The sequence below is a fragment of the Phalacrocorax aristotelis genome, chromosome 4 (assembly GCF_949628215.1).
Source record: "Phalacrocorax aristotelis chromosome 4, bGulAri2.1, whole genome shotgun sequence".
Classification (NCBI taxonomy): Eukaryota; Metazoa; Chordata; class Aves; order Suliformes; family Phalacrocoracidae; genus Phalacrocorax; species Phalacrocorax aristotelis.
Window position 1 is genome coordinate 81,172,673 of NC_134279.1, and position 13,978 is coordinate 81,186,650.

The 13,978-nt window shown below is 48.8% G+C and overlaps 1 protein-coding gene across 4 annotated transcripts in view; it reads left to right on the forward strand.

The window, feature by feature from the left end:
- The window catches only part of PTPRA (protein tyrosine phosphatase receptor type A), a 133,967-nt gene that overhangs the window by 28,956 nt on the left and 91,033 nt on the right, over positions 1 to 13,978 (forward strand). The window contains exon 3 of one of the 4 annotated variants that reach the window (XM_075092220.1): positions 13,426 to 13,520. The exons of the other annotated variants lie outside the window; for them this stretch is intronic. The gene's annotated coding sequence lies outside the window, so the exon portion shown is untranslated. The remainder of the gene's footprint in view (positions 1 to 13,425; positions 13,521 to 13,978) is intronic. 4 annotated transcript variants of the gene reach the window in all.

Below are 13,978 nucleotides of genomic sequence, written 5' to 3' on the forward strand. Positions count from 1 at the left end.
CAGATGGGTGCATAACTGTGGCACGAGTGATTTATTAAGGAGGGGGAAAGAAAAAACCCGGAGTCTTTATGAGGAAAGGAAGAGTTCTACAATAAGAGTTATTGCTCATGGGGTAAGAAAGAACGTTATGGAGTAAGAAGGAATGTTACTCGGGCCGGTAGTGAATTAAAAACCAGCATCCAGCAGGGAGTTTGTGGGGAGTTGTTGCGGTCAAAGTTCTTCCCGTGGTCTGACTTGAGGAAAAGATTGAGGAATGCTTTTTAAAAAAAAGAAAATCTTACTGTAAGATTTCATGTTCGGTATTTCGAAGGACTCATTCCAGCCAAAACAGATTTGTTGCGAGGAAGGTGTTGGCAGAGTCGCAAACTGAGATGTGTGAGTGAAACCTGGTGATTTTTATAAACGAGGTCTTTTTTTAAAGCATTTCTTGTTGCTGTGGCTTCCACAGATTCATCCTCTTTGGAGATGAAATCTGTACGTGTGGTTGGGTGTTTCCCTCAAGCTTGCGCGTAGGGTCCTGCTCACACTGCGTGCCTCGCAAACTTGGCCAATTTATGGTTTTGTATAAAAATTCTTTGAACTTCTTGCAAACCTGGTGTGATACCTCTGTGCCAAACTGAAGTCAGTCGTTACTTTTGTGGGTGACTAAATGCTTCCCTTTGAATTTGCGCGATACTTAGCAATGACCGTCAGATCTGTTAGCGTGCCTGCGGGTACGTATGTGTTTGAATTTCACGCTGTGTTTTGCTACTTGTATTTCTTTAGTCTGCTTGGATCGCTTTTTCATTTGGGGAAAATCATTGAATTCAACAGCTGAATCACTCCCGTCAATCTACTGAGAAGAGGCCAACTGTCCTAGAAGGGCTCTCCCTGTGCATGTGTTCTCCGTAGCTGATCCCAGGAGAGGGTTAAGTTCAGTGAGACTAAAAGCAGAGGTAGAGAAGAAGTTTGCTTGTGATGCACATAGTAACTGTTAACAGCCTAAACTCCATTTATTATTCAGTTTTTACTTGTATTAAAAAAAAAGTAGTTTTAGAGAAGCAAGAGACTGTGTTCAAATATCTGCCAAATAACACAGGTCCTGTCATAATCCCGTGACTATGGGACTTGTTCCGCTGTTCCAGGTAGCGCGGGCTGCTCGGCGAGGGACAGGGCTGGATGCTGGGTGCCGGAGGTGTCCGTCACACTGTGGCCCCCTTGGCTCTGGTGGGCTACTGGAAAGGCACTTTGGGCTGAGTGGTTTTCCTCTCTAAAAGTGGGACTACGAAATAGCTGATGTCAGCTGGAAGGGCTTGAACACCCTTTATGCTTGTATGGGTTGCTTTTTGAAGAGTTTCATTATACACCACTTATTGATTTGTGTCCAAAGCATTCCGATTTGGATTATGTGGGAGAGAACTAACGTGTGAAGTCTTTACAAAGCTGTCCACGGAGATATATCGCTAGGTTTCTGGGCTTTGTATTCATGGGTCACAATCACTTGTCACAAGTTACTGTCCTCTTTTTGTCAGCCATTTCACCGATGTCGCACATTTATTCTGGCTCAGACTTAGCACGGGTTGTAATGCTGGCAGCCCAGGGAGCTTGCATCTGCAGAATGCAGGTAAGAAGACTTCAAAGTTTAGATCTGAAACCTCGATTACATCCTAAAAGATTCCGCGTGTATAATTGGAAACCCTGGGATCCCAGATGTCGTCGTGCTCCCGGGCCTGGTGGCACCTCTGAGTAAGAGGTCACGGTGGTCTCGAATCAAAACTGGATGAACTGAAAATGCTGCATCACTGGAGGAGGGGAAGTGGGGTGGGAGGTAGGGACAGACCCACCAGAAAACACTTGCCACCTCTCCCAAAGAGCACGAGTGGGAATCATAGGATATTTGGGTTCGAAAGGACCTTTAGAGGCCATCCAGTCCAACCCCCTGCAGTGAGCAGGGACATCTTCAGCCAGACCAGGTTGCTCAGAGCCCCGTCCAGCCTGACCTTGAGTCCCACCTTTCCTAGCCAGGGACGATTGCATGGGCTCGTTACTACCTGATCTTCCAGGGCTTCCGTATCTGCCCCGGCTTACCCTACTGGATAGGACAGTTTCACTGAGCCATGGCTGGGTTAGCCCAGGTTTTTCCCCCATAATTATTTTCATGATCCCAGCAGGTTTACACGAAGGGTAGGGGGGAAGTGTCCCTGATGATGTGCAAAACTCGCCGTGAGAACAAGGGCGGGCTCATCTTCTCCCCGAGCCTCAGGCCACCAGACCTGCCTGAGGCAAGCCTTAGGCTTTCATAAACACTGGTGTTTAGAGAAATTGAGGGCATTGTTTGAAAACGCTGTACTGTTTCAGTGCTATGCTTGCAGTAAAGGATGTGGCATGGGGGCAGCTTTGGAGGAAATTCAGCTTTCAAAATCTGAGAGAGAAGCTGCCGCCGCCGCACGCAGCAGCTCCGCTCCCAGCAGCGGGTCAGAAGCTGCGTTTTTGGGATTATTGCCAAGAGGCGTTCCTTGGAAACTCTTCCGCGTGCAGTGCGAACAGCAGGACGGGAGGTCTTGATTTGAACTCTAGATGATAAAACCACTGAGGTTTTGGCAGGGCTGTGTGTTTGGATGCCTTGCTCTTGGCCTGTCTCATTTGGGTGTATAGGTGAACCCCTGCCTGGGCTGGCTCACAGACTTCCCTCTGACTTCGTAGCAGGCTGAATTTTCCACTGAATAGGAAAGTTTGGGGGAGTGAAACAGCCCTCTATTTTTTTGGATGGAATTCGCCAACCTTTGGCTACACTCAGTCTATTTTTCTGAATCAAACTCGTGCTGAACCTCTCCTGCAGGGTCATTAATTTTTCATACAGCTGACATTCTTCCATGTTTGCCCTCCCTGACATGTAGTCTTGCCGCTCGCCTTACCTCTTGGCCCTGTAAGAGGGAATGATAGGGTAGGTCATCTGCCTGCCTGTCACCGAGATGCTTGATTGACTTAAAACTGTTTGGTTTTTTTTTTCTGGTAAACCTCATTTGGGCAGAAGGAGGGAATGAATGTGTAATCCCTGACTAGATCCAGCACCAATTTCTTCAGTAGGAATCCATAAGCGCTGCTGAAGTGGAAGTAGCACTGATCATTATTATTCGCCTTTAAATTCCCCCCAAATACTCTCAGTTCCCTGTCACGTGGAGATTTAGAGGCTCACAACGTACAACAAGACGCGGAGGGAGGAGGGGGAACTGGCTTGTTGCAGTTCTTGAAGGCGAGTGACATGCTCACATCTTGGGGTGTACAACTGTGCAGGCAGCAGCCGTGTTTGGGGATTTGGTTTCTGCTGCCCCAGCTGCATGCGGGTGAACTTCAGGAGAATACCTGGAAAATGGAGGGAGCTCTGGATGTAGCCCGGAGTGTCAGTTAGTCTTGGTATTTTTTCTGTGTAGGTTCTCCATTGCTTTATCTGAATCCTGTCCTGTTTTTCAGGAAACTTTAAAATTTATGTGGAGAAGGGAGGAAAATCTCTTCTTTACTACAAGGGCCTGGTCAGCATATTTTTTTGAAATCCCTGTGAGAGCAGTTTATCAGAAAACATTGGGGGAAGCAAAGAGCTGAGCCTAGCAGAGTCAGGCGGAGCTTGAGTGCTCCCTTGGTTTGAGCTCATCCATATCAGCAAGGTGCGGTGGGAGCGGAAATCTTTATCGTCAACTGTACAGGATAAGAAGGATAATTTCCCAAAGGTTAGGCTTCCTCCCTGAGTTTTCTTCTGCAAGGAGGCCCTGAGAAAAGCAGATCCATTGGGGAGCTGGTAACCCCAGACAAGTACATGCACGCACCGGCGTGTGCATACCCACATGTGCTTTCCCAAATAGCCTAGAACCTGAGAAAACAGAGATAAAATCAAAACACAACTGAAGTTAATTATACTTTCAAGGCAGTTGGAGATTGGTTGAAATCTTGTGGGGTTTCTGAGGCCGCCCAGTGCAATTTCAGGCTCAGTGTGGGGATGGAGGTTTGGTTGCTGGGGTTACTCTCGTCTCAGTTGTGACTGTCACCTGTTGCTGGTGTCAGATGGTGGTGGCTGTTGGGTTATCCACGACACAGATATCATCACTGAAACACAGTTATCTTCTCCTCTCCTTTCAAAATTCTTCATGTCACTTGGCTGCCTGCTATATGTGTTCTTTCAGGGTGAAGGAAGCCTATCCTTGCTCTTTAAACTGCCCAGCACAAATTTGGATGCAATATAAGTTTCTGGTTTAACTTAAAAAACAACAAAAAAGCATTTTGACATGCAACTGAACTTCGTTGTTGTTCTTCCACCCACACACTTTCCCCTTTCTTTTCATCCTCACCAAACTCTGGCCTGCATTTCGTGTTTTGGGCAATAGTGAGGTCGCCAGTCTGACTCTGAACTTAACGAGCTTTCCCAAAGAGCCTTCGGAAAAAGCCACTTTCCAAGAAGTCTTGGATATCTCTATGGTTTACAGAGGAATTGGGGTGTGACCGAGCTCTTACAAATGCCAGATGTTGGATGCTCAGGGGTTTACAGGAGAGCTGGTGTGGAACAACAGAATTAGAAATCCATCCTGATGGTTAAATGTCATGCTTCCTGTGATGTGAGCTTGAGGAACAAAAGGAAGAGCCTTGCTTTAACTCCGGAAGAACTAAAGTCTTCAGGGCTCTAGCAACGGGAGATCACAAAATACACAAAACTATGGGACGATATTTCTTGCTGTGCCCTTCTGCACCTGTGTGAATTTAGGCCAAGAAGCGCTCTGCTAACTTCAGAATTTTGCCTGACTTAACCCTTGGTCTGCAACCCTGTTGTAACGACATACCATCAAACACGTTATCTCCTGAGACTGCACTGCACGTTTTCTGGTACGTTCATGTGAGTATTTGTTCAGAAATGTACTTCACCAGTAGAAGCACGTGATATTATTCAAAAGAAAATACATACTTGGTTTTATTCCCTTAAGATGGAAGATCTTTCCTCAGTCATGAATGAAACAAGGCAGTCTCTCATAGTGGGTATTAAGGGAAAAATAATAATAAAAAAAGCCTTTGGAATGGTCTTTCCCTCTGGCATCTTCACTCAGGTTCTGCAGTCCGTAATTCATGGAGGTGGTGTGGTGCGGAACGGAGAGGCGAGATGCAGGAATTGATACAACTTCCCCAAGGGTGAGAACTTCTAGAGCTGGGACCCAAACATTAATCTCTTAATTCTAGCTCAGCCCTTCACTGTGAGATCGTTATTCTGTTTGATTAATCTGTGCAGTGCCTTTAACGCCATAATGCTATGTATGCACTGAAGAATCCAACTGCCAGTCCTCGACTGAGTACCTAGGAGCTGTTTGCTATCCCTGACACCTTTTTGCTTGAGCTTTGAATACATGGAAGTATTCCCGAGTCTTGGCTGGTCTTACTCTGATCTGCTCATCAGGGGTGATGGATTGCTGGTGTTCACTGGGGAATATTGTTTTCGCTAGGGACAAAGAGCTCTCGGTGAAAAAAAATAGCTAAAATGCTAATATTTGATAGGTGTGGGTACGATGTCATTCATAGTTGTCACATAAGGGTAAGTAGTGTTGTGGTTTTAAGCTTAGTTTCATAAACACAGGCAAGTGGTAACAGGGTTTATCAGCCTGCGTTTATCCGTCCCAAAGAACGTTTTGAACCACTGAGCAATTTCAGCCATGTTCGAGAAACTTCAAAGTCTTCCAATCTTGCAAGTCCTGTGAAAATTGAGCAGCAGGGAGATTGAGTGGAGAGATCGTCAGACTTCCCCAGCTTGACGGGCTTGCCATCGTAAATTTGCTTCCTAGGTAACCCATATGTGATGCGTAGGGTGATGCCAACGCCCAGCTGAGGTCACGGTATTACCAAAGCCTCAGTGTGATGCCGGGCAGCCGTTTCGCCCCTCTGCCACATTAACCCCCGTCGTACGCAGGGATGACCTCACCTCTCTCCATTCGGAGGCGCGCGCTGCCTCTTCCGCAGGCATTAGCAGATTTACCGGCAGCACCTCGCACATCTAAAGCGCCGTGTAAATGCCGTCAGCGCCCCGCGCCTGGAGACCCGCAAGCGCCTAATGCATCACATTGCAAACTGTGAAATGGCAGGTTCAGCCCCACGTTAATGCTTTCGCACCGTGAGCGGCAGAACTAATGTAGCTCAGCATACTAATGAGGGAGGTGTTTATCATTAAGTGCCGAGTCCTTAGAGAATGGCCTGTGTTCACCCTTGAAACCTTGCCGGGAGGCTGGTCTTCCTCTTGGGCTGAGCCTCGCCAGGTCCTTGGCGAGCAACCGGCATCGCCGCGAGAGCGCAGCTGCCAGCAGCAGGAGGAAGAGCCCAGCTTGAGGACTTTCAGGGAAATGGCCCAGAAAATGAAATAAAACACCTTAAGTGAGGAAGGAGAAGGGCTTGATGTGGAAGGAGAAGGGCTTGATGTGGAAATGATCGTTCTTCCTGGGGAGAATGCGAAGATGAAACCGGAAAGAGACCTAAGCCAGCAGGTTACCACGGGGATAGAGGTGAGATGCTACAGCTTATGGTATCACTTGGGGCACCCAAACTGTTGGTATTTTCATTCTGGAGAGCCCCTTCTCCAGCACTGTCTACCTGGGTCACTGTCATCTGTTCACTTTAATTGGAAAATATCAACGTGAGTGAAAGTGTCACTTTTAACCTTCTTTGTGCTTGGTAGAAAGGCATTTAGAGCTAAAAGCGGGTATTGGCATTACCTGGAAATAGTGAATGGAGAAGGCTTCGTTGCAGGGAAAGACGGCTTTATAAAGGCAGGACTGCAAAAACCAGCGGGTTTGTCAGGGGCTACATCATTAGGGGCTCACTGGAAAGGGGAGGTGTCATTTATACACCTCAGATTTGTCATCCGGGAAGGTTAAATTCTCGGTCTGGAGAGGGGTGGGGGAATACTTGGGAGAATTTTGCTTCCAAGGATGGTTTGCTACCAGGAGGGGAAAATGCCATGGCCAGAGCGCCCATTCAAAAGGGCGTGGTGGTTTCTCTGAATGCCAGTAATTTCACATCAGCCCCTGGAGCCGAATTACTTAAAACCAAGAACTCCTGAATATCTGCCCTCTTGACTTGCATGGAGGGCCTCCGAGAGCGAAGGTGGTTTTGGATTAGATGCCCTTAGCTGTGAAATGTGCATCAAAAAGCCCAAACACGCACATTCTGCTCTAATTGCTTGGCATCTCCACATCTAGCTTGTATATCCCCAGGATCATCTGGATTTGTTTCCACCGAGAACATGAAATTCCTGCTGAACCGTACGGTGCAGGACTCGGAGCAGTGCGACGACACGCCGTTGATTGGGAACCCGATGAGTTTTAAGAGCCTGATGGGAAATTACAGCAAACAAGGACTTGTTGGCAACCAACTTCCAAATCTAAATCCTCCGCGAGCACAATACACTACAATTATAGCAGCTTTCCTGGGTCAGGAAACAAATGCTGTGACTGCTGTATTCCTGTGTGTGATATTTATGACACACAATGTTATCTTTGTGATTGTTACGTATGCTTTTATGTAGTGCATTGAGGGTGGGGCTGAGGTTAATGGTAATGATAATCGTTTTCGTGTTCTTAATTTAGACTCTGAATGCTGTCGTTCAGTACAGAGTGAGTAACAAAAATTATTCATGCTATTGTGCTGCTGTCACAGCTGCGGTGCGGGAGATGGCTACGGCACAGCCCAAATCAGCCGAGATCGCCCAAGCCGTGGATGAACCCACTGAAAAGCTCAGTCGCTTCAGCTTTGGCCTTTCTTCCAGCTTATACCACTTTGGAGAGTCCTGAGGGTCTTAACGGGCAGCCTTGCTCTGAAAGCAAGCCCTGCGCTTGGCAGGGTGGCTGGCTGTAAGGGCTTCCACCCAGCTGAACTTCAGCCGGGGCGTAGGGACTGTTTACTTGTTCAGAGAAACCCACCTCTGGCGTAACGACTTGAGTTCACCTTAAATTTCTCCTTTCTGAAACATACTCTGCAAACGCAGTGGAAACTAGTGCCATGTCCGTGGGTATGTGGTTAGAGGGCTTTTCTTCTTCCCCGCTAACTTCTGTGAGTTGGGATGTGCCTGGCTACAGGTTTTATACAAAATACCACATGCAAAATATCAAAAAATAACGAAAATTAAAAAAAAAACAACCCTCACCACAATGCCCAAATCCCCTCAACTTGTTTTGTTTAGTGACCTTTGCTCGCCAGAGTTACAGAAATAGGCACCCTGTGCGTTCTGAGCATTGGCTGAGGGGCACAGCTCAGAGAAAAATGAAAACAATATAGGCGGTTGGCTTTTTGTTTTTTAAATCCTGCAGTGTCTGGTGAGAGCAGCAGAAGGTGAGGAGAATTACTGCCACCTCCAGGGCCGGGTCCCGCTGCCGCTGGTGCATCTCATGGGGCCGTTCTGCTGTGGCCTTTATCGGAGGGGCAGTTAGGTCGCTGGGGTCTTCAGCTTCCTAATGGGTTGAAATGCATCTTTTTGCACCAATTTAAAGTTTAAAAGATTTTAAGTGCCACTTTCTTCTTCTGTAAACTGAAGTGGCGCAGCCACCTTCTTCAGACAGTTGCAGAAGAAACACAGGCAACCATTTTGCCAAGGATTAAACTTCTTTGGTGGTTTTATGACGTGCTCAGTTCACACATAAAAAGCTTATTTGCTAAAGAGCCATTGCTTTCGCTACAACCAGAGCGAAGAGGCTGTGCTCAAGAAGGACCAGAGGGCTGGCTTAATTTTGTAAGAAAAAAAAACATTTCCGAAAGTGCTCTTCGTGTTGTACTTCCTCAGGCCAGGGCTCCAAGTCTTTCACAAAACTGAGAAGTGTCCCAAGGGGGCGCAGCCGTCCTGGGGTAGTGGATTGAATGACTTAAGCATCTTTTTTTGGTCTGATTTGTGACTGTAGCTTTAATTTATTGACTCCTCTGTAAACCACAGATATGTTTGTTATTTGCAATTACATGGTCAGAAAAAAAAAAGGAGCTTTATTTGGGGTTTTAAGTAATTCTTTCTCTTTGCCATGGTGTTTGTTGCAATGAATTCCTTTTAGGAGGCTTGAGGAATCACAGGATCCCAGGCTGGTGGGGGTTGGCAGGGCCCTCTGGAGCTCACCCCGTCCCACCCCTGCTGGAGCAGGCACCCCCAGAGCAGGGGCACAGGGCCGCGTCCAGGCGGGGGGTGAATGTCTCCAGGGAAGGGACCCCACAGCCTCTCTGGGCAGCCTGTGCCCCTGCTCTGGCACCCGCACAGGGAAGGGGTTTGTCCTCCTGTTCAGGTGGAACTTCCCGTGTTCCAGCTTGTGCCCGTGGCCCCTTGGCCTGGCGTTGGGCACCACTGAAAAGAGTCCAGTTCAGACTGAAGGGAGTGGAGGGAGCTGGGTTGAAATATCTTCATCAACAGGACGCACAACGAGCAGTGGTGGTACCCAAGCTAAGAGTGAAGGTTTTGTGGCTGTGCTGAGACTGGAGAATGCAACCTTCCCCCAACTCAGTCTTCACTGTCTTAAAATTGTAGCTTTTTTTTTTCCCCCTAGGAACCCTCCTATCTTCAATTTGAACTCCCTCCAGGAGTTTAACTTCAGTTTCTCAAAGGACTGGGAAGCTGCCATACGAGGACAGGCTGGGAGAGCTGGGTTTGTTCAGCCTTGAGAAAAGGAGGCTCAGAGGGGATCTCATCCCCATGTACCAGTACTTAAGGGGCAGCTACAAAGCAGATGGAGACTCCCTTTTTACAAGGAGTCCCTTGGAGAGGACAAGGGGGATGGACACAAGCTGCTCTTGGGGAGATTCCGATTGGACACGAGGGGGAAATTTTTCATGATGAGGACAGTCACCATTGGAATAATCTCCCCAGGGAAGGAGTTGACTCAGCCACGTTGGGCACCTTCAGGAGTCGCCTGGACAGGGTGCTGGGCCATCTTGTCTAGGCTGTGCTCTTCCTAGAAAGGTTGGACTATATGATCCCTGAGGTCCCTTCCCACCTGGGATTCTGTGATTCTGTGACTCTCGTTCAAAAGCACATCCCCGTGGTGGGCACATCGTGGCCTGGTGATGATGGTCACCATATGCACATACCTCCAGTCAGCGGCAAGCCTGCTCGTTGGTCATGTAACGCAACTTTAGAACAATTACACTGAGATTTTCCTGCACGTATAATAATTTCTCTGTTTTAGTCTACTGAATCTGGTAGATTAAGTTTTCATTTTTGGAGTGGGGAGAAGCTTGAGGTCCCAAACCAGTGATTGGTGATAAAATGCTTTCAACAAATTGAACGAGTCATCTTTTGGGTTGGTTTCTAATCCGTCAATCTCTCATAAAAGCAGAAAGCTGCGTGTTACCCAGGTGGCTTCCCCAAGTGCCTGAAGCTTCTAGGAAAGGTTATTCAGTGTTCAAAGAAGATGCAGGTTTTTCTTTACCCAAAAGGCTTTATTCTCGTACAATTCTGTTCTGAAGATCACAGGTGTTGACCTCAGCTTTCAAGTGGTGCTGATTTCAGCGAGGTCTGCTCTGGATTTCAGGCTGTGGTGGAGAAGGTTGCTCATCCACGGTGGGATGGAGTCGTAGGCTCAGTGCATGTAGCCATCAGACACTAAAAAAAGGGAAAAAATTATGTTTTCCATAAATATTTTACCAAATTTAAAAAATGCAGCCCCATGATTGCTTTCCTATAACTACTTTCTGCCCACATGAAAATAACATATGCCAACGTGGACCCCAGTGGCAATAGGGGAAGGACTGAGTGGGAGAAAATGAAATTATCTCTTGATTAGTCAGCTTGGTAATCATATTTTTATTAGGAAAAGTGTCGTACCGTGTCCCCAGAGAGGCACAGGCTTCCCTGTGTTTTCTGTTCCTGTCATCTAGAGAAGTTTGGGGCAGGCTGAATACTGCTCGGTTTAACAATACAAACCCAGTAAGATTTCATAAGGAATGGATCACCTTTTAAAAACACTGTAATCTGCTTTAAATCCTTTTTATTCCTCCAGCCTGGAAGGAAGCTGGGAGCTCTTCACTCTTGGGTTGCACTGCTGTCTCTGCCTTGCTCTGGCCACCTTTCGCTGGGGAGGGGACAACTCGTGTGTCGGAAGGCCCTTGAGATAACGGACCACCAAGGCCAGAGGCCAGGGAGGTCTGGGGGGTGCAGCCACGGCTGCTGGTGCTGTTTCTGTTTGACTGGGCATGGAGATGATGCAGCTGTGGTCACCGAATCATGGCATGGTTTGGGTTGGAAGGGACTTTTAGAGGCCATCCAGTCCAACCCCCTGCAGTGAGCAGGGACATCTTCAACCAAAGCAGGTTGCTCAGAGCCCCGTCCAACCTGGCCTTGAATGTTTCCAGGGCTGGGGCATCGACCACCTCTCGGGGCAACCTGGGCCAGGGTTTCACCACCATCATCATAAAACATTTTTTCCTTAGATCCAGCCTAAATCTGCCCTTCTCTAGTTTCAGACCATCATCCCTTGTCCTGTCACCACAGGCCTTGCTCAAGAGGCTGCCCCCATCCTTCCTAGAGTCCCCCTTTAAGCACTGGAAGGCCCCAATAAGGTCTCCCCACAGCCTTCTCTTCCCCAGGCTGAACCACCCCAACTCTCCCAGCCCGGCCTCGTAGCAGAGGGGCTCCAGCCCTCGGAGCATTTCTGTGCCCCCTCTGGCCCCGCTCCAACAGCCCCATGTCCTTCCCGTGCTGAGGGGCCCCGAGCTGGAGGCGGCGCTGCAGGGGGGTCTCCCAGAGCGGGGCAGAGGGGCAGGACACCCTCCCTCGCCCTGCTGCCCACAGTGCTTGTTGGGCGCCCCAGCCCCGCTCTGTGCCCTCAGCCCCATCCTCACCCCCATGGGCAGCCCCTCTCTAGCTTTGCTCAGAGCTATGCATGGGGGAAAGCAGCAGAAAGCAGTTTTTCCCCCATTTCCCCCCCGGGCACATTGGTTGGGTGGGGGCACGTAGGGCAGCCTGCCCAGGGCTCGGCAGACCCTCCTGGTGAGGACAGCCCCTCTGCCCCAGGCTTCGCCACATGCCTCAGGGCTGCCTCTCGCCCATGCGCTCGTGCCGGTGTGAGAGCAGCAGCGCCGAGGCGTCCAGGCAGCACGGGGTCCCGTGGGAATAATTTGATTTTTTTCGGTGGGTAGACTAATCACTTCTCCCCAAATGCTGTTTTTTCAACATCGAGGCACAACCCTACGATTCTCGGCTTTGGGGTGTGACCTGAATTAGTCGCCTCAGCCCAGGCTGCCTTCCACCACATTCACTGCTCTAAATGAGGAACAAACTGACTATGTGAAAGGAGATGCGCAGCGTGCGGTAGGTGAGAGCTGCGGGTGCAGGGTGAAAGTCTCCCTCCCTGCTGCTCTGCTTTTTAAAATTGAGAATAGAAGGCAGTTATCTTTAAAAAAAAAAGTTCTGAAGGCGATGCTTGCAGGTCACTGTCTTTGTTCTAGGTGGTGACATTATCTCTCTGAAGCTGTCTGCGCTCCCGACGCCCTTAGACATTCTCATCCTCTGAAGGCTTTTGTGCAGGATTTAGCAAAGGGCTGCTTCAGGACCGCGGCGCAGCGGTCTTCTGGCAGCGTGGGCTTTCCCGTCGTCACGCAGTTAATCGTTAGGCTACAGCTAAAGGAAAAGAGAAAGCCTTTGCTCATGAAATGGGTGGAAAAGGAATCAAGTTTTTTATAAATGAAGAGATTTATGTGGCAGTCGCTGGAAAAATTCACGGGGACCCTCACAGATAACGGGAGCAGCAGCGCCGAGGAACATAGGGTTCTATTTAAAAAGAAAAAAAGTTTGCCTTTGCTTTTTTTTTTGATGTTAGAGAAAATTGTGTGGGCAGAAGTGGTGGGAGAGTCTATGTGCCTCTATCAAGAAAGCTTCTAATAGGCTTCCCAAATATTTTCACGGTGAATTGAGATCACGGGGGAGATAAAATGCTCCGGCTCGCAAAATGCCCAGAGGTTCCCCTGCGAAGGGCAGTAAACTGGATTTCTGGGCTTTGAGGGAGCAGCTGAGGGGGAGTTATCAGGAAGCCAGAGTGATAAATCCGGGATTACTGTTCGGATGTTTGCTGATGGTAAACAGACCCGTGAGACGTGCAGCAGCGTCTGGAAAAGCTGAGCGCCAAGGCTGGATACGGTGCAAAATATCCACGAATTGGTTAAAAAAAACCCCGTACCCAAACCTTCAGCGCTTAAACTAGTTCTGCAGGCAGAAGAGGTGGAGATGCCAAAATTGGGAGGAGCTTTGATACCCAGCGATGAAAAGCTGTTTCCTGAGTCGGAGGCTGGAGGGATGGATCCCGACGGTTAGAGTAATGCGGGGACGCCGGCCTTCCTATCGCTAGCTGCGTTCCCTTTTCGCAGGGTGATATTTATTATTTCACTTGGGTTATAACTTCCTCGTCGGCGCACGGGGATGTGGGAGGGGGAAGGAAATGACACTTGCTTTCTTTGCAGGACGTTTTGAAGATCTGCAGATTAAAGGCTGCCTGTAAGAGAGAGGTGTTACCGGAGACGGTAGAAATAACACGCTTCAGAGAAAATACTTGCAGGTACGTCAGGTGAAGTAACCTGAAACCTGGCATTCGGGGTGCGGCAGAGGAAGATTGCAACCCGTCCAGTTTTGCTTTGTAACGTAACACACCGTGGAAAAGGGCCTGCTGCCTTTTTTTTTTTAAATTTATTTAAAACTGGTAGTGGTTGGGTGGTTTTCGGGCGCTCCCAGGCTCCTGCTCCTGCCTGACGCAGGCTGAAGGTAGCTGTGCTTTGTTTGCACGGTTGCTTCCAGAGCCCTGTTTCCCTTCACTCAGTCGCAATCAGGCAGGAAACGGGTTTCTTGTCCGCTGAGCCAGCCCGGTTTTCTCGACAGCGAAAGCTCCCTCCTTGTTTTCTCCCTGCTGGGAAGGTCTCCAGCTCTGCTCGCCCCCACGCTTGTCCGTGGAATTCCTCCAGAGCAATATTGAGCCAAAGTGTTCGGTCACTTAGCTTCCCTTGGCTCCGCACGATGCTC